Here is a 26,266-nt window from a genome sequence, read left to right as displayed (position 1 = left end):
GGGGGAAGGGTAGAGACAGGAGGAATCCTGGAGCTCATGGACCAGTCTAGACAGCTGATGAGCTCTAGGTTAGTGAGAGACTCTTCATCAAAAAACAAGATGGAGAACCACTGAGGAAGATGCCTGACTTAGACCTCTGGCCTCCATACACTCGTGCACCTGTACCTGCACCTACTCATGTACACACCACTACCACACACAACAAAAACCTATGAGGATACTCATTTAGAATGAATGCCTTTACCTGTCAAGACTCAGTCCAAAAAAGTCCCAAGTCCTTGAGTGCTCAGATCACTTAAGACAAAGCCAAATCCTTAAGTAGTTTCTGGCATTCTTATTAAAATTCTCCAAGATCCCATGAGTAGCGTATATATTTCTTTGGTTGCAGTGAGCCAACAAAAAACCCTGTCCAAAGGTATGTTTCCGGTGGCCTTTAACTAAAGGGCGTAGACACATTTAGAAGCAACTGGACAAGAAGCATCAGTTAAGACACAGCATCAGTCTAGGGGGAAATTATGTGGCTGCCTTGCAAAATTGCTGGCTAGTTACTGAACATGAAAAAGGTGTGTTGTAAGCATTCCTGTACATAACTAATCATGACTAAGGTAGGAGGGGGTTTGTCGTCCCCCCCCCCCCGCTTCTGCCTTTGCTTTTTTAGAACTAGGAGACTAGGCTGAACTAAGTCAGAAATATCTGTCTTCATCGCCAAGATAATCAGGTATCCAGATGTGAAGAAGAGGGAGACATTGTCATTGTTGACAGTCAGAGACTCACAAAGAAACAAATCAGAGCCTGCCTCGGGGCTGTGGAGGGTTTGTGCAGAGAGCAGTGACTGGGACCCAGCAGGGAAGGGTTGAAAACAAGTGCAGGAGTCAGGGGTGGTACCCGCTGTCCCTTCGACGCCCCTTCTCTTAAGGACACCATCAGCTGCCCTTCTCTTAAGGACACCATCAGCTGCCGTGTCTTGCAGATGACTGTGCCTATCGCATCATAACAGGCTCTGAGGCTGGAAGGATGCACCCTCAGAGCAGTGACATGGGACCACCAGGGGAGCACAGGGGCAGAGCACAGGGCGACACTGTCTCCTGTCAGCAAACAAATGTTTGACACGTGAGGAAGGATGCCTCTCACAGAATCGAGAGTGCGAGTCAAAATCAAGACGAAGAACTCTCTCTCCTCTTGACAAGAAAAAAGCACAGCCCGACAAGCACCCATCGCCCCAAAGGAGCTTCAACCGATTGAGATGATTCACTCACAGTTCCTCATCCAGTGTTTCTCATGAGTCCTCTCCTTTACCTTACCTCACACCCAATAGAAATGCCATGGCCAAGAAGAGTTTTTGCAGAAGAAGCAACTGACTGGGACATTTATAAATTATCTTTTTTTTTTTAATTGAGACAAGAGTCTCTATGTAGCTCACTATGTAGCCCAGGCTGACCTCAAATTTCCAGTCCTGCTCCTTCAGCTTCTCAAGTGTGTAGGGGGATTACACATATGTGCTGTCACACCAGCCTACAAAATGTCTTATTTTACAAATGAGGAAACTGAGGCCTAGTGATACAGTCCTCTGCTGACTGGAACTGTTCCACCTGAGTTTTGTTTGTACAAACAACATCAACACAACTAAAGTTTACAACTAAAATCTGCATTATCCTACATTGGAAAAAAATTACCTTTTCTCATTGGCATAGTTGTGCAGAAAACACCCAGGGAAACATTAAAACCAAAGTAAGCAGGCTACAGCACGTCCAAGCCCTTTTTTATTAAAAAAAAAAAAAAAAAAAAAAAAAAAAAAAAAAAAAAAAAAGCTGAGGCAGCACAAACTCCTAGGGTATTACAGCTTAGGGCCTGCTTATCTTTTTTCCTTACCTATAACATGCATTATGGAGACATAATTACAGTAATCAGAAAACTAAACCATTGGGTGGGCCAGAGCCCATCCCCAGATTCCAAGAGTTGGAATCACTCATGTTTTACAGCACTTAAAACCATCACAGGCCACATGCTAACCTGGATTTCTCTCTCTTTTCACAGACCAAGTACTATTTCAGATACTTTCCATGGTCACTGATCCAGACTTAGTTCTCAGAATTAATCCTCCAAAGCTAAAATAGGTGCTGCAGATGCCAGAGCGGGCCCTGGAACTTCTTGATTCTTAAGAGTGTGTGGTCACTGGAGAACCATGCCCTAATTGTCTGGCAATTTATCACCAAGTTTCCAACAGCTTTATTTGCACGTCTAGGGTAGTTTTAAAAGCCGAAGCTCCTGTCTTTTATTGTACAGAATCAACAGTCCTAATGTCAGGCAGGCAGGCCTCATCTAGTAAAAACCACCTTCAAAACTGCATTCTGGCCTCTTTCTTAGATGGAACATCAACATGGTGCCTTCACAGCAGCTTGGATTGCACTGGCCAGACCTTGTCATATACAGAACTGGATGCTACCTCATAGGTTGGGACACTCACTGTTTTTTCAAGGAGAACAGAAAGGTAGCCTGATTTCTGTCACCGCCAGGTTCACCTGTACCTGACACAGGCCCCATGCATGTCCATCAGGCTTGTCTCCTCTGGGGCCACTGCTGGGCCTCGCTTTCCCCATCTAATGGTTCTCTCACTGATTCTACTGGGACCTGGACGCGTGAGACAAAAACACCGAGCAGGGGGAAGTCCATCTTATCAGACAGACTTGCCTTTTGTGACCCTCCCTGCAGACTCATCAGTCCTGGATAGGTTTCCGCAGTGATCTTCTCGGGCGCTTGAACCATACGAACCTTCGTCAGCCTCTCCAACCACTCTTCCCCAAGCCCTGCATCACCCGTGGAAGCCACCATCCACCCCCTGGAAGAGTTCCTCTGGAGACCCCTCGCTTTTCAGAATATGGATTCTTAGAAAATGGAGATGTGCCCTGGAAGGCCTAGCTTCTCCCCGACCCCTATGGGCTCCCATGGAGAGAACTCACTTCGGATACTATCTCTTTCTTGCCTGCTCTCTCGTCTCCTCTGTCTCCTGCTCTTCCTCCCCACCCTCACCACTCTCATCCACCCCAGGCTTTGAGTATACTCCCCTCAGTCATCATGCACCTCTGGCTGCTTCTCCAACCCTGTGAATCACAAGGAGCCTTCTCCGCAGACTCTCATGTCTCATCGCTTCCTGACCTTTTGGCTAAGATCAAGTGTAAGACTCTCACATCCCCATTGCTACGAACAAGCACAGGCACTTGCACAGATCAGGCACTGACCCCTCCACCTCTGTGTCCCGCCCCGCTGCACCACCACCCCCCCACTCCACCCCCACCACCACCCCCCCGCCGCCGCCGCCGCCGCCGCCGCCGCCGCCGCCGCCGCCACCGCCGCCGCCGCAGCCGCCACCACCAGCAGATGAGACACACTCCTGGAGGTCAAGAAAGTACTCACTTCCAGCCATCAGTCCTGACTCCAATGAACAAGACAAGCTTCCAGTGTAACTCAGGAGTTGAGAAACCTTTTCTAGGTTACAGGACAGGAAAGTGTAGGAACCACAGACGGTGTTTCTGAAGTTGAAAGTTCAAAGTCAGGCTTTATAGCCCAAGAGGGTGTTCTGCTTTGACAAAGAGTTGGAAATGTCAGGACTATAAAGGTAGATTGGTGCTGGGGAGGGGGGTCATGATAAAATAGCCCTTTAAGATGAATCTGGAAGTAGCACTTAGAATGGATTTAAAGAGAAATGGAAAAATTAGATAAAGAAATCCTTGTCTGTGCTCATGAGGCATCCACTGTAGAGTCCTCTCTGCACCCCAACAGGCCTCCTGTGTTGCTGTTATCTCAACTTGTTCCCACCAAAGCTCCCGAGGCAAGAGGGCAGAGAGGGTGGGGCTTAGGCTAACGGCTGGCCTTTGGCTCAGGTTAGCATGTTAGAGGGGAAGAACTCAAGCTAGCAGTTGATGGCCGCCGCTGGAGGACACTTTCTCGGTCCTTCTGACCCCACCTCAGCCATCGTCCTTGGCAGTTACACTCGTGTGCAGGCTCGGTCTCCCCAGGGTGGTCGAAGGCCTCCGAGCTCCCCCTTGTTGTCACTACGCTGAAGTGTTCAGATCGTGTTTCCATTGAAGAAACTAAGCCCCTAAAGGCCAAGGGAGTTGTCCCCGTCCCACCACCAGCAGGTGCCAAGCCCAGGCTCTAGACCCAGACTTCCTGACTCTTAGAGATCTTTTTCTGGCTAGTGTTGGAGTGGAGAGGTGGCTCCTCCCCAAGTTCCTGGCTGGATTTCAACAGGTCCCTAGGAAGTGTACCTGCTTCAGGGACCTTAATATGACAGATTGACAGGCAGCAAGCCTTCATTACCTGCTCTCTACATACAGCATGCCTGTCTAGAGTAGAGTTGTCCTGCCTTTCTGCCACCTTGCTATCCTCTAAGGCTGGAGATTCTTCCCAGGGGACTGGAAACATCCATTTCTTACAGTTCTCAGTAACCCAGAAAGAATGAATGGGGTTGGGGGAGAGGCAGGCCTGGAAGCAACTCCGTCTGCCTACACTGGTCCTAGGGTACCTGTTTTCTTTATCACCAATAAATATGAGGACCAGAGAAGTTGCCAGATTCTACTAAGAAAGTCATTCAGTTGAGCTCTGGTGGGTGCTCACTCTGTGTAAGTTCCAGGACATGGAGATTCTGGGAACTCTGACACCTCTCGTGCCCTCTACTTCCTGTCCCCACGCCATTGCAAGTCCACCCCAGTAGACGGACTGCAGGCGAGTCTTACAGTGATCCTCCGTCCCCACCATAACAACGACTCCATACACTGCTCACCCCTGGTCCATCTTACACATGAGGGAGGTCCCCAAAGCACCTTTGGTCATATCATACGCTTGGACTGGGTTCGTTTGAGTGGGCCTGAAGTGTGGTCTTGCTGCTAACTAGCTGTGTGACCTTGCGCAAGTCCTTGACCTCCTGGACACAAGTTACCTGCCAATCTTTCTTACAATACTTATCCATTCTAAGCTCTTGATCCTGGTCAGCCTCACAATTTACATCCTCTAGCTCCTTGGAGGCAGGGCTCCCATGTGGCTGATGGTGTGGACCACAGCAGGTGTGCAACATAGATCATGAGCGCCAAGTTCAATAAAGACCCCACTGTTCCTTCCAAGAGCTGCCTGCTTGTCCTCCCTGGAACAAAATGCCCCACTCTGTAGACCCCAGGATCAGACTTCTCAGCTTTGGTCCCAGGATCTTTGGAAGCCCAAATACTCAGCAAGCTTGTGAAAGATAGAGTCTTCCTGTCTCCACATCGGACGTGTACAATTGGCATCTCTGGAGACTGTCAGCTGTAAGAAGCTCCCTGGCAACATTGGATCAGGACCCGAAGCAAGAAAGGAATTGATAATGCTCCCAGAAGTGACCTGGGGCTGAGAACTGTGGGATGCTGCGCCTGCTAAGTATTGGAAGTCTTCAGTAGCTGTCAATCAAACAGAAGGGCCATGTTCCTGCCCCTACCTTGCCCTACCACTGTTTGGACTGCCCCTCTCCATACCATCTGCCCAGCAAGTCTGGAACTTGCTGTTGTCCTCAGTCAACCCCTCAAAGCCTCCATCTCTCCTCACTGGCTTGAAATACCTTTTTTCACTAAGACAAAGCCAGACTACCCCAACCCACCTTTTTTCCCCCCATCCAGAAGCATGCTAGTATATTTTTCCAAACTACCCCATCCTAAAGAGCTTTTCTCAGCCATTCACTTTGAAGTAGGTCTCCCAACTGCCCAGGAGTCCTCTCATTCCCAGGGCTTGGGCCCTATAGGGCCCCTACCACACCAGGAGTCTCTGAGGGAGAAGCCCTGGGAAAACAAAAGCTTGGGCGGACTAGCAGTGTTAGGTCTTAGTGGTGTTGGAGGAGGTCACAGTCTCCATCTCAGACTGAAGGACAAACAAGGATTTGAACCAGGTCAGTCTCAGTATACTCTGGGTCTCAGGCTCTAGGATTAGGGGACTTTAATAATGACTCCATTAGTCTGGGATGCGGGGTAAGAAGACCAGAGAGAAAGAGATATGGCCACAAGGGCAGGCAGGACTCAGGACCCAAAGTCCCATAAGTCTCCCATGTTGGGGACAAATCTCAGCACTGGAAACTACTCAAGTGTGGTTTTACCAGGAGACGAAAGCAGCACTCCGGAACCAGAGAATCACAGCAAGTGGCATTTCTTTTCTAAAACAAGCAACCTGTGGAGGCTTGCCACCGAGTCCTCCCCTTTCTGTCTCTGCGGCACACACAGCAGGCAGGCTTATTATTATCCCCATTTTACAGATGAGGGAACAGGCTCAGGGCAGGTAAGCAGTGCCCCCAGGGTCGCAGAACTGGCAAGTGATGAGAGACAATATTTAAACCTAGGTGATGTCCTGTGAGTCCCCACCCTTGACTACAGCCTCAGTGCCACCGCCACCCTAAGGAAGACTTAGTCTCTCAGGCAGTGCCCGTCATAGCAAAGAAGTGGGAGTCAGGAGGTATGGTGCCCATGCTACAGATTGTTAAGGGTGTAAGTGTCTGAGGCCTAGAGTCAGATGATGTCTAAGGCACAAGTCTACATCTGGAGATAGACGCGAATGTTTCCAGAATGGAGGCCCCAGGCCACGTGGCCATGGTGAACACCAGTTCTCCAGCACCCTTTTCCTTCTTTCTTCCCTATTCCTTCCCAGAATGCTGCTCACCTTTGCACTGCCACCCCTGGGACCCCACTACTGCCTTGCCTGGAATGCAGGGAACTGGCCTTCAGAATGGCCTTCACTGGGCACCCTTCATTCTTTGGGCCTCTCTAAGCCTTGTTTCTTCACACCTAGAGGAAGATGCAGGAGTCTGAGCCTGAGCAGTCAGGTGGAACCAAAGCCAAGAGTATGACGTGCTCTCAAGCTTCCTCCTCTCTATGTGAGGAATAGGGTCCTGTGAGGTTGGCGGGAAGAGTTGGGGAACTGCATGCGAAGCCTCATGCTCCACATGAGTGTATAGCAAGTACTACTGTGACCGCCACCTCGGGTCCCATGATGACACCACTTTCTTCTTAAGTGAAACTCAAAGGCAATCTTCAAACCTGGGTTCCACCAGAGAAAGCCTTCTCTGAGCATCACCAGGTGGCCAGCTGCCTGAGGAGTCCCTCACTTGGACTGAAACCCATTTTCCAAGTCGCCTTGGCTCAGCTCCCTCCTGAATTCACCCTTCTGCTTATTCCTGGTCTTGTGGGAAAGTGCTCCCCACCCCCACCCCATGGAGAAACTGAAAATCACACCCAGGGACATGGTCCAAAAGGCCCCCAGGCCGGTCTGCCCTCCTCCTCCTCTGCCCACCATACCTTGTAAGACCTATTTGCATATCTCCAACTCAAGCCCTGCTCCTCTCGCAGTGCTCTGCTGGAATTACACTGCTTTCTCAACCAAAGAGACCCCCCTGACCCATGACGTTGACTGGAGCTGTGCCTACTTGGAGCACCAGGAGTCTGTCCTGGGCATCTGGATATCTGCCAGCTTCCCCAACCTGTTTCTGGGCTCCTTGAAGAGAAACCACACCAGGCCCTTCTCTGAACCTACCCATAATCTAGTCCTGGAGGCCATGACACATGGCCTACACAATCCATACTTGATAAATGAATGGGAAGGGATGGGATACATTGGCATGCCCTAGTCACCCACACAAGTTAGCGATCAGCTGGGAAACCTGGACTGGACATTTTCCTACAGCCAGGACTCTTGGACACTGTAGATATGCTTGAGCATTGCCATGACTCTTTCCTTTTAGAGATGGTCCCCATGCCTCTATAGATCCATAAATAGAGGCCAGCGTAGGGCTTGGCTCCATCAGGGCCTGCTGTGTAGGAGAACTGGAAGAGACCCCATGTGTCATGGGACAGTGCATGAAGGCTGAGCCTTTGGCCTGTGCTCTGTCTTCCCAGCCTGAACCCACAGTGTCCACCTGGCCTAGGCCTGAAGCAGCTGGGTCCAGGGGTACAGCCATCATTCCACGGTTAGTGGGAAGTGTTGAGAGAAGCCACTTCACCCACGACCCTTTGATTTGGCTGTGCTGTACGGGGGTGGGTAGGTGGTAGCTGGTGCTTTCCTGACAGTCCCTCTGGTCACTTATTAAAGGGCAGGCCATGGAAAGCACTGCACACCCTCGGTGGGGAAGGGCAAAGATGAGGGCCCTGTGCTTTTTTATCGAGAACCAGCTTTTTAGGACTTTAAGGATTAGGGTCCAGCCACGGGTCCAGGTAGAAACAAGCATAAAAAATAACTCCTCAAGAAGAGCTTCTAGGCCGGGCAGTGGTGGCGCACGCCTTTAATCCCAGCACTCGGGAGGCAGAGCCAGGTGGATCTCTGTGAGTTCAAGGCCAGCCTGGGCTACCAAGTGAGTTCCAGGAAAAGCGCAAAGCTACACAGAGAAACCCTGTCTCGAAAAACCAAAAAATAAATAAATAAATAAATAAATAAATAAATAAATAAATAAATAAATAAATAAATAAATAAATAAGAAGAGCTTCTAACTGGGGAAAACAAAATGTCACCAAAAGTCGGATAAAAGTTCAATGGTCAAATAAATAACGGCAACTCTTTCAGGGTAGGTAAGAGGTTGTACTTATGCTATTTTGAAGTATTGTGATGGGGTGAGAAAATGAGTCTGTTATTGTGAGGAAAGGTTTGGCATTAGACTGCATACGCAAGCATCTGTACACGTAACTGGCCATGTCTCTGGGGTCAGGAAGAGAAACCATACAGAATGCTGTGCTGCCTCCACACAGTGAGGTTTTGAGTCTGTTCTCTTCTGGATTCTTTTCTGAGTGCATCTCTCCAAGTTTTCTGTACTCTGCATATGTTCTTCTCACCATTCTACATTAAAAGGGGGCAAAGATGAGAAGCAGAGAGGGTGCCGGGATTGTTAGAACGGAAAGAACAGGGAAGAAGAACAAGAGCTTGGTCCCTGCCTCAGCTACCCTGGGCAGCTCAAGTACCCTTAGAGCCTGCAGAGCTGGGGGGTAGGAACTCACCAGTCATGGTAGAGCCTGGAAAGAGTGGCCTAGGATCCATCCTCAAGCTTAGAGACCAGGCAAGGAGACTGGTCTCCACAGCCATATCTTTTCCGTTCTATGTCAGGACAGGAAGCCACCTGTCACCTACAGCCAGTAGCCAGCTGAGCAGAACATGTCCTGAAGTAGCAGCCCTGCCACCTCTTCAGGTATACAAGTATGGATGCACAAGTGGAACACAGCGCATCCATCTTGCAATCTGTCCACTCAGCCGTCACTCCTTCCCCTAAAGGCTGTAAAAAAAAGCTCAGCCGGTTAACTAAAGCTGCTGCTGTCTGGCAAGTGCCCTGCCTCCCCCCAGGAAGGCCCAGCCTCACTTCTCCTCATCTCTCCAGCCCCCTACCCCGCTCATGCCACATCCTTCAGTCACAGACCTGGTTCCTCTTTTTATTCCACTCAGCTCTAGGGAGGCAGGAGCAAGGCTCCTTTCCAGCTCCTGCCTGCTCTGCTGTCCCTTCAGATATACTATCGCTCAGGACTACCTGCTGCCCATCCTAACTCCATCATTGTCCCTTTTAATTTCTCATGTCCCCTGAGCCTGACTCTGTGTCACATGGTTGATCCAGTGTGTGTCTTTTGGAAAGTAAGAACTGAAAAGTCAGCAGCAGATTCTGTCCTTGTCACCCATCTCTCTACAAACCCCACAGAGGATGAAAACTGGAAGAGAGTTCCAAAGACACCTGAAGCTGAGGCTGCCCGCACTTCTGCTCTGCTCGCTTGGACCCCGAGGCAAAAAAAAAAAAAAAAGCAACTGCAGCCTTCTCATCCAACAAAAACAAGACCGATGTCTGCTCGCTCCCTCACGGTCCAAGGCCCAGAAATGCCCTGGAAGGCTGGAGAAGGCCTTCTACTGTACTCAAGGCTAGCTAAGCAAAGCCACAGAGTCCAGGAGTCTAGAGTGTAATGCTGAAGACACCTGCTAAGGACATCTCCTATTCTTGAGTCTTTAGGGCCACCTCACAGCTCTTCCTGTTACTATCACCCACTCTAGGCCCTCCCCTAAAGGATGAGAGACACCCTAACTTAACTGGGCTCCCCAGTTGAGTGTGCTATGAGTACTCCACTGCAGGTTCTCAAAACCCCCAACCTCCAGACCATCACAAATGACACAACTAACTATTTTAGGACGTGGTGGCCCCTGCCTGACCCTTAAGTCCTTTACTTGGAGTCTCAGCCAGAGAGTGAGAGTCCCAAAAGAGGAAGAAAGGGGTGTGGTGATGTATTGTGTCCCCAGTATATTGTGCACCCCAATAAAGTTTATCTGAGGATCAGAAGGAAAAGCCAGCCACTGTAGTAAACATAGAGGTCAGGCAGTGGTAGCACACGCCTTTAATCCTATCCCTCAGGAGGCAGAGATTCATCCAGATCTCTGTGAGTTCAAGGCCACACTGGGAACAGAGCCAGGCATGGTGGTACATACCTTTAATCCCAGCACTAACCATAAAAGTCTGGAGGTCTGTACAGACAGACAGGAAGTGACAGAGCTAAGCAGGAAGAAGAATTGATGTAGCTGGGTGGAGAGAGAAAATAAAATGGCAGAACAGTAAGGCATAGAGACATGGGTATATAGGAAGTAGCTCTCTTTGGCTGAGGATCTCCAAGTGGTAAGAACGTGGCTGGCTTCTTTCCGCTTTTCTGATCTCTCAGGTTTTAATCCCAATATCTGGCTCTGAATGTTTTTATTAATAAGACCGTTTAGAAATTTGTCTACAAGGGGGCATCACCCTTTCCACCCCCAGACCCACCACACACACCCCTTTTATCTATATCCCCAAGGAAGTATGGTCCCTCTTGATCATCCTGTGCTTTGTTCCCCATGGCTCCCCAAGAAGGATCCCTTTGATCTTAATTCAGCTGGAAAAGTGGGGTAATGAGACAAGTTCCTGTCTCTTGGTCTCTCGTGAGTATCAGTGCAAGCACCGGAAGGATCCCAAGCAGGCTTTTGCCACAGGGCTCTGCAAACCTAGAGCTTGAAGCTATATGGCTAGGAGCACAGGCCTGGGAGGTCCATGAGTCCTCCAGCTGCAACTGAAAATGTCTGTCTCCAAACTCAGGAGCACGTCGGGAGCTCTGGGCTTGGGGACAAGGAAAATGAAAGAGAGCAAAGACAAGCAAGACGGAAAAAGCACTGGCCATTTGCAGGCACTGTGCCAATGCTGGGGCAGAGTGCCCACCCTGGCTCAGGGCACCCCAGATTCTCCACCACCACCCACCCACAGGGAGGCAGCAGAATGGAAAATCAAGGTGCTTAAATGTCAGGCACAGCCAGGTTCCCCTTCTGACTCTATTGTTTCCTAAGCCACGTGATGCCCTAGAAAATCGCGTTCTCTGAGCCTCAGTTTTGCCATCTATAAATGGGAAGTTATATAAATAAATTTGACACCTCAAAGTGTTTCAGGAAGGCTAGGTGAGACAAAGTGTAAAGACTGTAAATATTTCCTGGCCTGTGACAAATGTCTGATTAGAAATGAAAAATATGAGCTGGGTGGTGGTGGCACACACCTTTAATCTCACCACCAGGCGGCAGAGGCCAGTGGATCTCCGAGTTTGAGGCCAGAGTGAGTTCCGGGGCAGCCAAGGCTACAGAGAGAAACCCTGTCTCAAAAAAAAAAATGAAAAATGTAGTTTCCCTGCACTCACAAACACTTCTCCAGCACCCAAACTCTTTAGTCAATTGCCCCCTTAAATAAAAAAAAAAAAATCCACCCCCAAGAGGCCAAGGTATTATGAGAACAGTCTGTTCATTCATTCATTCATTCATTCATTCAATTGTTCTTTGAGGCCCCCATGTGTTGTGACAGGGAACTTGTAACTGGGAACAAAATGGGATGTCTGCTGACATTCTAATCACAGAGGAAACGTAATTAATGGGGATGCCAAACAGGGACTAAATGCTGTTTAAAACATGATGCTAACTGGATCTCACTCCTAAACTGGAAATTTCAGATGACAGAGGTAGCTTATTTTCCAAGACCTGGTGGCTCTTGCTATTCTCAGGAGACACAGGAGGGGACCTGTGCTGTCCTCACTGTGCTGTGCATATGCACAACAACTGGAACGTGTGTGCTGGCCCACTAAGACTTACAAACCCCAACTGACTGTCAGCCTCTGCCTTAACATTTAACGAAGTACATCATGATTATCAGGGGCCATATGCAAGGTCCTGCTGTTTGGGATACTGATCTTGATCGTAACGATCTTATCATATGCCTTTTCGCTTATGTGCTGAGGGTTCCAGCCAAGACATCCTATCTTCCAGATTCCCTTCAGATAGTGACCCTCCCAATCTATGAGCTCAGACGTGCTTGTGCCCCCTCAGCTTGCATGAGTTGAGACTTTTAATCCCTGGATAAGTGGGGTCTAAGACCCATCCAGCATGGAAGAAACCACAGAAGACACAGCATTGGCCTTCATCAACCCCTAAGATTCAAAGGAAAAGTCTTAAGATGGGGGAGCAGAGAAAGGATAGAAGGACAAGGAAAATTGGGAGGGGAAAGACAGGAAGACCTCACCCTGGAGTCTGGTACACCTTCTCGCCATCTGAGAATCCCAGCACAATAAACAACATCTGCTGCAAAGTTGTCCGTACACAAAAGGTTAATGCTCCTCTCATACACAGATGTTTTGTTGAAGAAGCAATGGCCCAGGCTTAAGGCCCGAATGTTTTTAGCCTTTAGCACGGCCTTTTCTTTTCTCCAGACATTGAGAATCTGAAACAAGACTATTAACTTTGTTTACAGTAAAGGCATCCACCTTCCTGCATCCCTGTGACCTTATCAGTTTTAGTGCCATCAGGTGCCCCCTCAGGAACCACCCTTGTTCTCCTTCGGTTTCTTAGCAACCCTTTGAAGACAATAGGTTTAAATCCCACAAAATGTAGTGTCTGTGGTGAAGGCAGTGAGACAGGGCTCTCGAGCATCTCTCTTTTTCTTAACTTGCATGCTTAAAGTTTAGATTAAAATATCTTTACTGATACCCAACCTGGAGTGCGGGAGGGGGAATAAAGTATGGTGAGAAAAGGCCGTGGGTGACAGACAGCATGTTCTAATGAGGGCAGCAGACACCGACTTCTGTCAGCCTGGGTCATAAGAAAGGATCACACAGAGCACACATTGTGATCGACCTTACAGAAGGGGTGGATTTGGACAATGTGGCTAGGGGAGGCAGATGACTCCTGTGTATGGCTTGTGTTTCTGGAATCTCGCTGACCCCACCTCTGCCTCTTGCTTAACTGAAAGAGAAAACAGAAGTCTAAAGTCACACTACCAGTTAGCAGGGATGTCCGAACAGGAACCTGCCCCCGGGAAGCCTGAACAAAGGCACTATCTCATTGGACCTGTCCTTTTTCTCCTGTCTCCAGGGAGACTGCCTCAAGACTCCCCCAGAGGCTTTGGTAGCACTGTGTACAGAGGAGAAGATGGCTGGTTCTTGCTGAGACTTAACACACAGAACCACAGGCCCTCTCCACTTTCCTCTCTCACCAGACCAGGCCTTTGCACAGTGGCCTTCAAGCCCCTAAACAGAGGATCACTGACACAGGCATGGCTCCCCTGACTGGAACCATCTACGCTCAAGCAGCACTCCTTGTCCATCTTCCTTAGAGTCTCTGAGCATCCTAGCTGCCAGGCCACCCATCACCCTCACAGCTCTGCAGGGTGCCACATGTGATGATTAATACCCTATTTGGAAGGAGAAAGACCACTGACCCAAACCATCATATCCAAATTAAAGCAAGCAATTAATTAAAGCAAGCTTTTTTATTTGTGTGCATGGGTTGCCTCCCCTGCGGCGGAGTTTGAGAGGTAAGCCTTGTATGTGAGGAAGACAAGACATGTATAGGTCAGAGAGAGGTAACGGGTTTCCAAAGGAGGGATTCAGTGAGCGAAATAGGCGGAGTTATGGGAGCAGAACGTAATCATGACAAGCTAGACCCTCCTGAAACAAAGATGTGGTTGCACAGTGGGCCGAACAGGCAGTCATAGTCGTAACAAGGTAGTCATAGGTGGTCATCTAACCTTCTGAAACAAAGGAGGGTTGTGAGATGGTTATAAATAACGTTTTGAAACAAAGACATGATTGCCATTCCTGGAGCATGCAGGACAGAACCATTTGTAGTTAAGGTTACGGGTGGGGCATAGCCCCAATTCTTGAGAAACAGAGATTTAATCATAAAAAGGAATGATCCTCGTTTATCTGTACTATAAGATGGCTTTTAAGCCTAAGACGGAGGCAGGGTGGTTCTTCATATTCTCCCAGCAAGTAATTATAATTAATGCCAAATATCAAATCAGGAAATCAGCCATTAGTAGGAAGAACTAGCTGTTTATTTTCATTTTATCCTCTGCTTCTCCCTCCATACACCCTCCTATCCCCTCCACCTCCACCCTGACCTCCTCTCTCCTCCAGTTTTCCAAGCTCAGGCCAGAGCTGAAAAAGAGACAGTCAGTCTAAACTTACATTTTGTGCAAGCAAATGTCATAAACACCTATTTTAAGCCCATATTAGGCACTAAAGAGACAAAACATCCAGTTCCTGTCTCAGAGAGTTTGTGAACTACTGGAAAGCAGAGGGCTAAACAGTGGCAGGGGAAGCTGGGAAGGGCCTTTGCTTGTTCTGTCTGGGAAGATTTCCAAGGAGTAGCCTTTGAGCCAGACCTGGAAGGAGGCACAGTGGCTTTCCAGGTAGGCAAGATGGGGAAAAGGCATCCTAGGCAGAAGTCCAAAGATACAAGAGAAAATAACCCAACTACAAACAGGGCACATTGGAGAATGAAGAAGGTTGGCCAGGGAAGCAGCGTCCCTACAGGTGGGGCTGCTGATGGGAACGTAAGAAAAGAAAAAAAAAGCCTAAGAAAACCTTGAGCAGAAAAGACCCCAGGTATGGGCTGTGCCCAGGGAGAGTTCAGGAACTGAATGCCTGGAACAGAAGAGATGAAGACGAGACCAAGGGGTATGGCTGTAGAGACCCAGAGCAGTGGCAGGGACCAGTTTCTTCTCCTTCACTACTTGTTTCCAGAGGCTTGGGCAACCCACCCGGCTTCTTGTCCTGAGAGCAACAACGCAAGCTCTTAGCATGAGAGCATGTAGTGGAGTGAACCAACAAGAGTGGCCGCTGATGGCTGGTTCCCGGGAGCAACAGTGTATCACTTCAGATAGGGACGTGACTGCCGTGTGAAGAGGCCATGACCACAGACACAGGCAAAGTGAGAGTAAGGCACCTTCGGCAGACAACATGCCTGGAGGCAGAGGAGGCAGGTTCCGAGTTTCAAGAAGAGATCCCTCGAAACCTGGTTGGTGGGAACCTGGATCACCCTGTCCTGGGAAATTTGGTAAAGTATCTAAAGAGCCAACAGAGAAATCCCACAAACCTAACCCAATGGACTGCCAAAGTGTCTAACATCCCCACCCTTGTTACTTCATCCCAGGAAAGTACAAACAGAGGCATGGCTCCCTGGGGCCAGCTGCCCTCTGGGATCGGGGGAGGGGGGCGCAGGACAGCGCAGACACTCTCCCAGACCAACCTCGGCTTCAGGCAGCCAGACTCAGATGCAGAAACAGTGCCTTGAAAATGAGGAAGCCTGAAGCCAGTGACCTTAGAACTAAGCTTTGGGCATCAGATATGGAAGAGTCCTCCATATACATGCTTTGGAAGCCAAAGTAGGTCAGGCCCAAGCAACCTGACCCATGGATCCACAGTTTCCTAGCTCAAGGGCTAAAACAGCATCCCCAAGGGATGCTGGACCTAAGAACTCTGAAGCTGTCCTCACTGCCGACGTCATTCTTTTAAGAGAGGTGTGCAAGGCCAGATTACAGGACTTCCTGTCACCAAGACCCCATGGAATTTCCAACCCAGGACATATCTTAGGTGGGGATGAGGACCCCCTTCAACATAGGGTAAGTTGAGGCCTCTCCTAAGCCACCTTTCTCCAAGTCTTGACCACAAGTTAAGCCCAAGAATTCAAGCTTAACTCTCCCAGCTCCAGCCACTGAGTATCTAAGCCCTCAGCTCACAAGGCTCTTCCTCTCCTGCTCCTGCGTCACCGGAGTGTCTATCTTCGTTATGAAGAAGCATGCTCAGAGATGTGAAATGACTGTTCAGTGTTACATCACAGCTCTCAGGGCCTCCGCTCAAATCTGACCAGCTCTCCAGTCAAGTAAATACTGGGTCCTGCCTACCTCAGTGACTCAAAACTGTATTCTGGGTGAAATACAGCCTGTTTTCAATTGACTAGAATTTTGCCTAACCAAAAAAAAAAAAAAAAAAAAAGAGTTTCTTTTGGGTAGCTACCGGATACCTAAAGATTGTCACTAATTTTCTATATGCTTAATTTTATTCTAGATCCTTCCACTGCCTCTGCCTAACTTTAGAGGTTCTCCCATTTTGAACTCAAGTCTTTGCTCCCAGCCTTTCTCCCTCCCATGTCACATCTGGACCTGACAGATTCTGAGAACCCCCTTTCCACCTCCCCCTGCCACTGCTACATCTCCAGCTACAAAGGAAGAAAGTTTGCCTGGCCCAAGGAAAGCTGAGCAGCCCTCTGGACAGACCACAAGTCATCTCTTAGCCTGGGGCGCGGTACCTGGGCTCATTCTCCTGACGACAATTCCCTCTCAGGAGTTAGCTCTATAACCCTGGCAGTGGAGAAAAGACCATGACCCAAGGAGCAAGGACCAGACTGAAATTAGAAATGTAAATCATCACCTTTAACCCCCAAAGAAATCAATAGGGAAACTAACTGTCCTACAAGCTTCCTCAAGCCTCCATGCTTGGAATCCCAATTTGCCAAGACTAGTTGAGCACACGGCTTAAGAAGACTGTCTGTCTTCAAGTGAAAGCTCCGAGGAAGCTAGGCTTCCTTGGAGAATGAGCGACTTGGCTTGGTAACCAAGAAGAGGTCCTACCTCACCCCTAAATGCTTTGTGTCTATTGTTTGGGGCATCTCACTCAGGTCCACAGAGCCTCGAATTCCTTGTCTATCCACTGACAATAATCATCTCAGCCCTGCTCTTTAGATTATTTTCAGGGTCCACTGAGAGCTCTGATACAAGAGTGCTTTGACATCTGGAGGAGGAAAAAAAAATGGCATCTGAAAATTGGTGAGCTTGTGCCAGGCTGTGGGGCTCTCTCCAGGTAGTATTCAACCTGGACCACAAACACCAGCTGTACCTGTGGGGGCAGCACAGTTCCAGACTGCATACTTAGATAATGGAGGCGTTATGTGCAAACAGAGCCAGGCCACCCCTTTGTACCACTACAGTGTTGAGTAGCAGGGCTCAAAGGAGCATGGACGCTGAAGACAAAGATCGAGAGCACTAGCTGGGTCTCTTAGTTAAACGACTTCTTTGAGCCTCTATTTCCTCATGTGTAAGATGGGGACAGGCCCTCTAATTCACAGTAGGGTCGAAGATTTTTAAGGGCTCTGTGACATCATTTTTGGAAAGCTCCTGGTGACTGTTCTCATTAGTAATAGTAATAACTCCCCCTTTGCCACCACCTCATCTCTGAAGCTAAGGAGGCAGCATACAATGCCTCTTAATGAGAAACGCACCATCCGCCTTACAACAGCAGGCCGCAGTGGGCCCTCAGCGAGCTCAGTGAGCATGAAATTGAGGGAGAGCAGCTATGTGTCTCCTTGCACACTAATGAGGCTCTCAGTAGGTGGGGAATGGTTTCTGTGGCACTCTGTACTAGTGATGGGGAGACCAGGTAAGAGGAAGAGGCAGGGATAGGAGCAGCAGCAGGCAAGCTGACACCCCACAAGAAAAGCCAACAGCTCTGCCTGGTGGTGCCCCCAACTTGGGCAAGCAGACAAGGCCTCCGAGACCATTGGACACATCGTTCTGGCCAAGGACTGAATGAATGCACAGTAACTCAAGCATGGTCCTTTTGCGAGAGGGCAGCATCACACCCATGGATCTCTGGGTTTGGGGAATTGGAGAGTGATTGTATAAACCCCTAAAGAGCTAGCCACCCCGACACCTCCCCTCCCTAGCCCCTTTCAATGGGATATTTAGGAAGCAATAGCTTCAGTAGAGAAATAACATTAGAACACACCCAAAGAGGGTCTCTAAGGAAAACACTACAGTGAAAGGGAAGTGGGATGGGATGAAATGTTTTACAGTTGACCAGAAGAAACTAGGGAGAGTAGAGCAGGTGTTAGGACCAAGAATGGATTGATCCCTGCTTGGAAATGCATGAGTGACAGAATCAGAACACTTCGTGAGCCCAGGGCCTTTATTCATGATGGGCAGTAGGATCTTTGATAGCCATAAGCCTATGGAATTCTTCCAACATCCCAGGAAACACAAGCATCTCATTGCCCCCTAGATGAACATGACAGAGCTCCAAGCCATTGCCTACATACTCCAACTCTTCTGTAAACATTTATCCTTGTATTTAGATATCTTGGCCCCTGAGATGTTGACTACAGCACAGGCTCTCCCTGATCTTCCAGCCTTTCCAGTTTATCCATGAATTTTCCACTTCTTGCTTGAAGAAGACACAGTCTTATTAAAATGCAAAAGCAGACATCATATGACTTTTGTTTTTAAAGAATAAATGCATGTGTTACCCAACTTGATTGATCAAGAACCCAAAACTTTCCAGCAGCTCATCTCCAATTTCAGTTTGGAATCAAAGCCACCCACCACCAACACCTCTATTAAAGTCTCTCTCTCCTCTTCTCTTCTCTCTCTCTCTCTCTCTCTCTCTCTCTCTCTCTCTCTCTCTCTCTCTCTCTCTCAGGCACTGCTGAGATTAAAGAGAGCAACATGAGTCCAAAGAACTGGCCCCATCAACGCAGAGAGTCACCATACAAGGAGCAGCAGTCTGTGGCCACTGCCTGATGAGAGCAAGCTATTGATAGGGAACAATGTGAGGAGGAGGTAATCAGGATGGTGTCTGAAGATGCAGGCTGGAACTTGAACCAGCAGAGTGTGAGCGAGCTACAACAGAGCTCTAAGCAACTCTTGCCCTTCAAGCACCCACACCAGAGAATTTTCAAACCTATACCCTGTGCACTTGAAAGTTGTTGAAGAGGTTAGGGCCAAAACTACCTTGACAGAGAGACGATTCACTGCTCAGCAGATAAAATGCTGAATGGAAAGCTCCATGCCATTCTGCATCACGTGAAAGAGACCAAGCAAAGTGTCTAAACTAACAAAGTGAATGTTGGCACAAAGGCCCTAAGGCCAAGGTTGATTTAATGCCAGCCCTCAAGCCAGAACACACTCCAGCCCAGTCAAAGGCTCCAGAGCCTGTGCAGTCCTTTCCATCCACAGGACCTAGTAGTCACACTGACTTCCAGAGCCAGTTGGGAGTTAAAGAAGGCTAGTCGTAAGGTTTTAACCTATGTCAACCAAAATATGCAACTCATCTCAAATAAAAGAGAAAAAAGTCTCTCTCCACTTCCTCTCTTCCTCTCTTCCCTGACAGCCGTTGAGTGCCCCTGCTGATAGATATGTTCAAGTCCAGAGATAAAGCCTTACTTAATCTGGCCTTAAACATCCATATTTTCAAAGCTGCTCCATCCTTTCCCCAGACCAGACAGGGCAGTAAGATTATGCCCGAAGAGGGCAGCCGAGGTTCCTCTAGATTAGATGTAGGCCCTCAGGAGCTGGTTCCCAGTGTACAAGAAAGCAAAGACAATAAACAACTCAGGGGACAGTCTGCATCCCACACCAGCCAAGAAGGGGCAATTGGATGGCTGGCTTCTCTTCATCTGGCTGTAGAGATACCATCCCTCTCCTGTTGATATGGAGCTGGGCCAGGCAAGGCCTCTCTAACACAGTCCGTCTCCCCACACCCAACCTAGCTTCACAAAATGCTACCTTGCCCAAATGTCTTCCTGTTTCTCGTCCCCCAGAACCCCAAATCTGAAGAAAACTCCTGTGTCTCCTGGATCATTTTGTCATTTGCAGGACTCTCTAGCAGCTTTTGCCTTGAAGCTAAACACAGTTGTTTGTTGTCTTTGTTTTCTTGCAGCCTGTGCGCGAGCCTCGAGTGCGTGACTTCCGTCTAATCTAGAAGAGTTTCAGTTACCCTCTTTAGACTTGGTCTTTTGGGTTTTTTCTTTTTCATGCAGTGGTACCCAGAGCCTCACATATGCTAGGCAAGCACTCTACCGCTGAGCCATAGCCCTAGCCTTCAGACTCAGCCTTATGTCCCTTTCAGCTTCCCCTATATCCAAGTCCCCCCTGAAGCAGCTGAAAGAGGATCTGCCTCAGTGACCACTGAAGAACATGCAAGTTTAACAGCATCTCTGGGTGGGTTTCCCTCTCGTGAACATCAGGCTTATCACTAGGCTTCCAACAAAGGAAGTCTTTCTCACTGGCAAGGCCCTTTCCCATCTGCCGTTCAACATCTTTAGTTAGAGGCAGGTACACTTATTGTATACTTTTCTGCTGGCCTGTTGGTACCAGTGATGTTTACCAGATATACAAATACGAGACAGATTTGAACTTAAGGTCCTAGGCTCTTTGTGTGGGGCTAGCAGATGTGAAGCCATAGCTTAACTCCTGCAGGACACTTTCTAAAGAAACAACTTCAGCTCTCTAGTGGAGATGGAAGTTCTTCACAATATTTTCTTGAAAATGCCTTGGTGTGTCAGGTGCACACAGACAGGAGAGCAGAGTAAGGTATAAGTTGAGTCCCCAAAACTGATAGGCATACTTAGACTTTCAAAGGGAATCTCAGTGATGTCTGGCCCAAAGTAAGACAGAAATCACCTCTACTGGAAGAATCAAGCTCTGGAGCCACCCTCAAAAGCAAGGAATAGCACCCACTGCCCAGTGTACACACTTCTGGTCAGTGGTACTCACTGTCCTCACCAGGCACTGTTAAGTCCTATGCTCCTTAAGTCAATGCCGATGACACTGATTCTAGCATTTGTTTTGTGTGCTGTTTGCTTCCTATCAAGCCAGACTCAGATGCAAATTCTGAAAGCTGCTTAATCTCTTGCTTTTCTGAAGCCCAATTTAGACTGTGATGTGGTGAATATGAGTATCGTCATTAATAAGAGGTAAAAGTCCAAGAAAGCCCTTTAGCTCTATCATATTTTCTAATCCGCGAGTGTGAGTTTAACATAGCTAGTCTCTTCATTAGTAGAATGTGAGCTAACACCAACAGAGAGGTGGATGTGATGATCCTTCCGACACTTCACTACTGCAAAGAACCAGGGGGTTTCCTTACAATGAGATCTGTAAGAAGAAGACAGGAAGACATCTTCTGAGATACTCTCGTACCTTCGTTTCCAATACATTTAGCATTCACTTGACCAATTTAATGCATCCAAAACTGGTTGAGTACTTACTGTGTACAACACACATACCAGATACCAGGGATACCATGAATATGTGAAAGTTAGTGTGTGTGCTTTCTTGGAGCCTACACTTCTGTCAGGGAAGAGGGACAGTCATCAAGAAAGAGTCTCAGTGCCGTGCGTTATTAAGCTTGGCCAACCTGGGCAGCCTTGGCATCCTGCACTGCGGCAGAGCTATGTTTGTTTGCCTTCCTGAAAAGGGAACATTTGAACCAAGGTCTCAATGTTGAAAAAAGATTCTGCCCAAAGGTCAGAGGAGAGAACATTCCAGACAGAAGAAAATAGGTAGGCAAAGTTATTCCCTAGGGAACAATGTCTGTGGTGTATTGGGAGGCTGGAGGCAAGAAAGCAGGCAGATAGTGAAGGCAAAGAGATGGGCTGGGATGCGTTAACCGTCCTTTAGGCTGTGGCAAGGAACTTGGATTTTATTCCAAGCCCAGAGGATCACCAGAAAATTCTTTGAAGACAAAAACCCAAACAAATTGGATTTACATTTTTAAAAGATGGCTCTGCTGTTGTAAGGGGCAAACACAAAAGCTGTTGGGGTACACACCTAAGCTTCCTGTAATGGAGACCTTGTCTAAGGGTGGTAATGAAGAAGAGATGAGTGGAGTATGTATTCAGAGGCAACACTAACAAGACTGGAAGGCAAATTCAATGCAGAGGTACAAAGAAAGATAAACCAAACGGGACCCAGATCGAGGGCTGCTCTAGTTTAGGCGCTCTGAACAAATGGAAGTCTGATTGTGCTGAGAGAAGATTGCAGTGGGAGCAACCTGAAGACGAGGCAGGAAGGACCCCGAGGACTGTGCTTTATACAGAGAACCTGTGAAATGTCTGTCATAGCCAGGCAAGCCAACGCTCAGCCTAGCCCTTACGGGGACCCGGGGTTAGAGACACCGAACTCAATTGAATGGGAGAGGATCCTCAACACATGTTCTAAAATCATGCTTAAGAGTGTGGAAGGACAGAGGTGAGAACCAAAGTCCCAGGACGTAGTCTATCCAGCAGAGACTACTGAGCAGTGGTGCCTGGGGAGAGCAGACATAACTCTTGCTTGCAAGGGGGATGCATCGCCCCAGCTTCGTAAACATCCTGTTCTACACACCACCAACAACTGAGGGCTCAGGGCTGCCTCAGGGTCGTCGTGACACCCGTGGCACAGCCCTGACCCTCTAAGTATGTACAACTAAGGGAACTAAGGAATGACTGCCATAAAAATGAAAGACTTGAAATTCAACTCCACTTCTCTGTAGTATGGACTCCCATCCATCCACAGAAACACCAGAAAGGAGCCGTACGTAAACCAATTAGACAAAGAAAGCTAAAGTTACCAGAAACAAATGGATGAAACTCGTGGTCTATGTACAGATTAGCAGATCTTTACTATACCTGGGCTACATGAGATACAGCCTCCCTACTGGCTTACTGAACGCAATCCTACTTAACCTCTAAGAGTCTCCAAGGCTTACAAGGAGCTATCACTTGTCCAGTGACATTTAACAGCCCCAGATAAACCACCCCAAATCCTGGGAGGAAAGAGAGGAGGAAGATGTGATGAGTCACCCTTGATGTCACACACTAGTGTCCCTCAACATAAGGGCACAGTAAATGTTGGTAGAACAAGCAACATGAACAGTTTGTATCAGCAGAGTCACATGAAAGGAGCAATGCTTTGAAGCTCCCTGGGACTGAGGATAAGTGACTGAGTCATTTTCATCATATGACAGGGGAAATAAGAACAGTGTCTTGTAGATATATTTCTGATACAATTTAGAGACCATTCATCCCCCCTTTATTCATCCTTTTTTTTCTGCCCTTTTCCCCTGTCCCCTGCTCCTAAAAGCCACACCATCCCTACACCAGAAGACCAAAAGACCTGTAGAAAACACCCAACCTTGCACACCAACACTGTCACTAGCAAGGAGGCATCCATTAAAAACAAGCATTATGAGCACATTTAGAGATGTTCTGAACTCCAATTCTGTCTCTTTTTTTAAGATTTATTTATTACATATACAGTCTGTATACCAGAAGAGGGCACCAGATCTCATTACAGATAGCTGTGAAGCACCATGTGGTGGCTGGGAATTGAACTCAGGACCTCTGGAAGAACAGCCAATGCTGTTAACCTCTGAGCCATCTCTCCAGCCCCTGGACTCCAGTTCTGAAAGTAGTATCTCACCAAGACAGAGGCCAGAAACTCTCTCAAACCACAAGCAGCGTCTTCCCTCCAGCTGCCATGTTGAATATATTGGCCAGAGAGAAATGATAGTGAGCGCAGGACTAAGGAAGAGTCAGGGGAACTGAGGATGCACTGTATCAGGGAACAGAAGAACAGAAAAGATGAGTGGGAGGGAAGGAACACTCTGGTACCAGGAAAGTTTTGTTGTTGGTGTTTTTAAAGAGTGCTTTTGTGTCAGGCTTTCTATATTTCTCCTCTTTCTCCAATTTCCACTTGGTAACCTTGGGCTTCCGAATCTTTGGCCTGGCAGCTATTGTCTTGAGAGGAAGGGGGAGCCACCTCAAAGATACTCCTGTTGGGGGGAGGGCAAACAAATCTATTAAGACCGTCTGCTGCTTCAAGGGAGAAACAAGTCGAAGAAGGTACATTGCTCAATGTCTCCAAAGCAACAAAGGATTTGGCCTTACTCCCCAGGGAGACACTAGGAAAGTATCAAAGCTGAACTAAAAGATTTATTTTCTCCTCCTCTCCCCTCCCTTCCCTCCTTCATTTTCTTTGCCTCCCCAAGCAGGAACTTTCAGAAAAGCCTCTGTTCCTGATCCTAAGCCATGTGCCTGAGGAGAGAAAAGCTTCTCGGTGCCTTGACCTGCTCATCCCTGGGCAGAAGCAAGGACTACTAGAATGACAGAAGATGGGGTTCAAAAGCAAAACGCCCCAATGTTACCTCTGCTCCGATGACCTGAGGGACTAGTTAAAGAGCATCATGATGAGGAAGGATTCCCAGTGGGCTGACAAATCAACTGCAACCTCTATCAAAAGCTGCATTGCTTTCATAGAGCATCTGCCAATGGGTGAACAAGCTAGTAACTGAGCTCTTCTTCATTTCTTTCCCTAGGAATCTTGGCGGGAAAATGAATAAATAATTAATCAAAGATTTCAGTAGACAATTGACTTCTCTACTCTCCCCACTCCAGTCTTACCTCTCCCGTCCTTACCCTACGCTCTACCGTTGTTTCCTGTTTCATATTGATCCGAAGCCATTACATCTCAAGACTGCACCAGCAAAGTTGATTTGACCTCAAGCACGCTCCAAGGGCAAGGCTCTCATTTACCTAGTTCCTCAGGAAATGATCTTCTAGCTCATCTATAACTTAATTTCTTTACAGTTGGCACGTGGTTCAGCCCAAGCCACCTCCACAGGGCACATTCTTTTTGGCCAAGCAAGTCAATGAAGACATCAGAATACAATATTGCTTGGTAAACACAGAATCAGAAAAGAGGAAGTAGTGACTTGCCCAGAAGATATTAGCAACACATTGTAGATAATGGATGTTAGGACATCTATTCAGATAAAATCATCCTATCATAGGGTCATCCTACACTCATCAGGTCACCTGTTTTGATTGGATGACTAAGAACTGGAAGGCACAGGCAAAGTTTTTTGATGGGATGTGCTTCATAATACTCATGTCCAGGGTAAGTGTGTCCAAAGATGGTGGGAAAATAGGTGAACCATGGCTGTGTGATTCACCTGGTCATGTTCCATCAGGCTCCATGCCATTCGATGCTGTTTAAGTGATGGAAAACAAGACATAAAGGTAGCATCCTTCACTGTATGCTAATAGCAAAAAATAGAGAACTACAGTTCGTGTCTCCTGTTCAGGATCGTGACTCAGAACTCATCTGAAAAGACTGTGAAGCAGTGGGGCAGAGATTTACTAAGGAGACTCCCATACGTCCTGCTCTTCCATCACTTTCCCTGGAATAAAATGGACAGCCTTGCTCCATAACAGGGCAGATTTTGAGAAACAGAAAAATACCAGATGACTGAGTTTTTCTCTGTCCAACTTCCTTGGACTGCGTTAACTAACTTATAATACACAGGTAATGAATGATTTAACTGTCAGGGACATTGATGACTTATTGCAAGCCCAAAGAAGGGTAGAAGAAATACACACTGTGGGGAACAGTGGGGTAGTAGCTGGAGGAGCCAAGGAGAGTTACAGTAATCACAGGAGCGGCTGGCTTGCTTTGCATATTTTATGTGGAGGGGAGATTTTAATGGGGTAATTGAAGACTGAACTAGTACCCAAAGAGCCTAGTTATAAGGAAGCTAGATCTCAGTTCAGTGAAAAGATAACATGACACCAAGAACTCTCAATGGCAAATGTCCTGCCTTCGATGATCGGCTCCCTGACAGGAGGTAGGATGAAAGTTCCCCTAGACAGTTATCTCAGACACCAGCCAGTCAGTTTCTTAACACCTCTAAGAACTATCCAGCACAGCTGGACCAAATCAGCTTTGCTGGGGCTTCTGCTGTGACACAGGAAACACCGGTCCAGCCTCTGAGCCCTAGGCATTGTTCCCAACAGTCATTTCCAAAACAACCAATTTCAGTAAGTGTAGTTGTGCACACGTGCAAGCTGACTATGTCTTCATTCTGCCCCCTATTTCTAGACCTGGAGCTTTACTCTGCCAGTGTCTACAAGCAGGTCTTCAAGGCCAACCCCCAAGGGTACCTCCCCAACCCACAGACGTCCAACAAATGCCAACCTGGATTGACATCAAAGGGATGCCAACCTGGATCACTGCCGCTTGCATATTGCCAGCAGACCTGATGCCAGGCTTGCCCACTAATTTTAAAGCAATTTGACAAAACACCCTGCCATCAGGAGTTAGAATTTAAGTCATTTCCTGCATATCAGGCACTGGAGACACACACACACACAAAGT

This window comes from Peromyscus eremicus, chromosome 4, assembly GCF_949786415.1.
Source record: "Peromyscus eremicus chromosome 4, PerEre_H2_v1, whole genome shotgun sequence".
NCBI lineage: Eukaryota > Metazoa > Chordata > Mammalia > Rodentia > Cricetidae > Peromyscus > Peromyscus eremicus.
The sequence above is the reverse complement of the archived record's forward strand: the minus strand, read 5'-3'. Positions refer to the sequence as shown.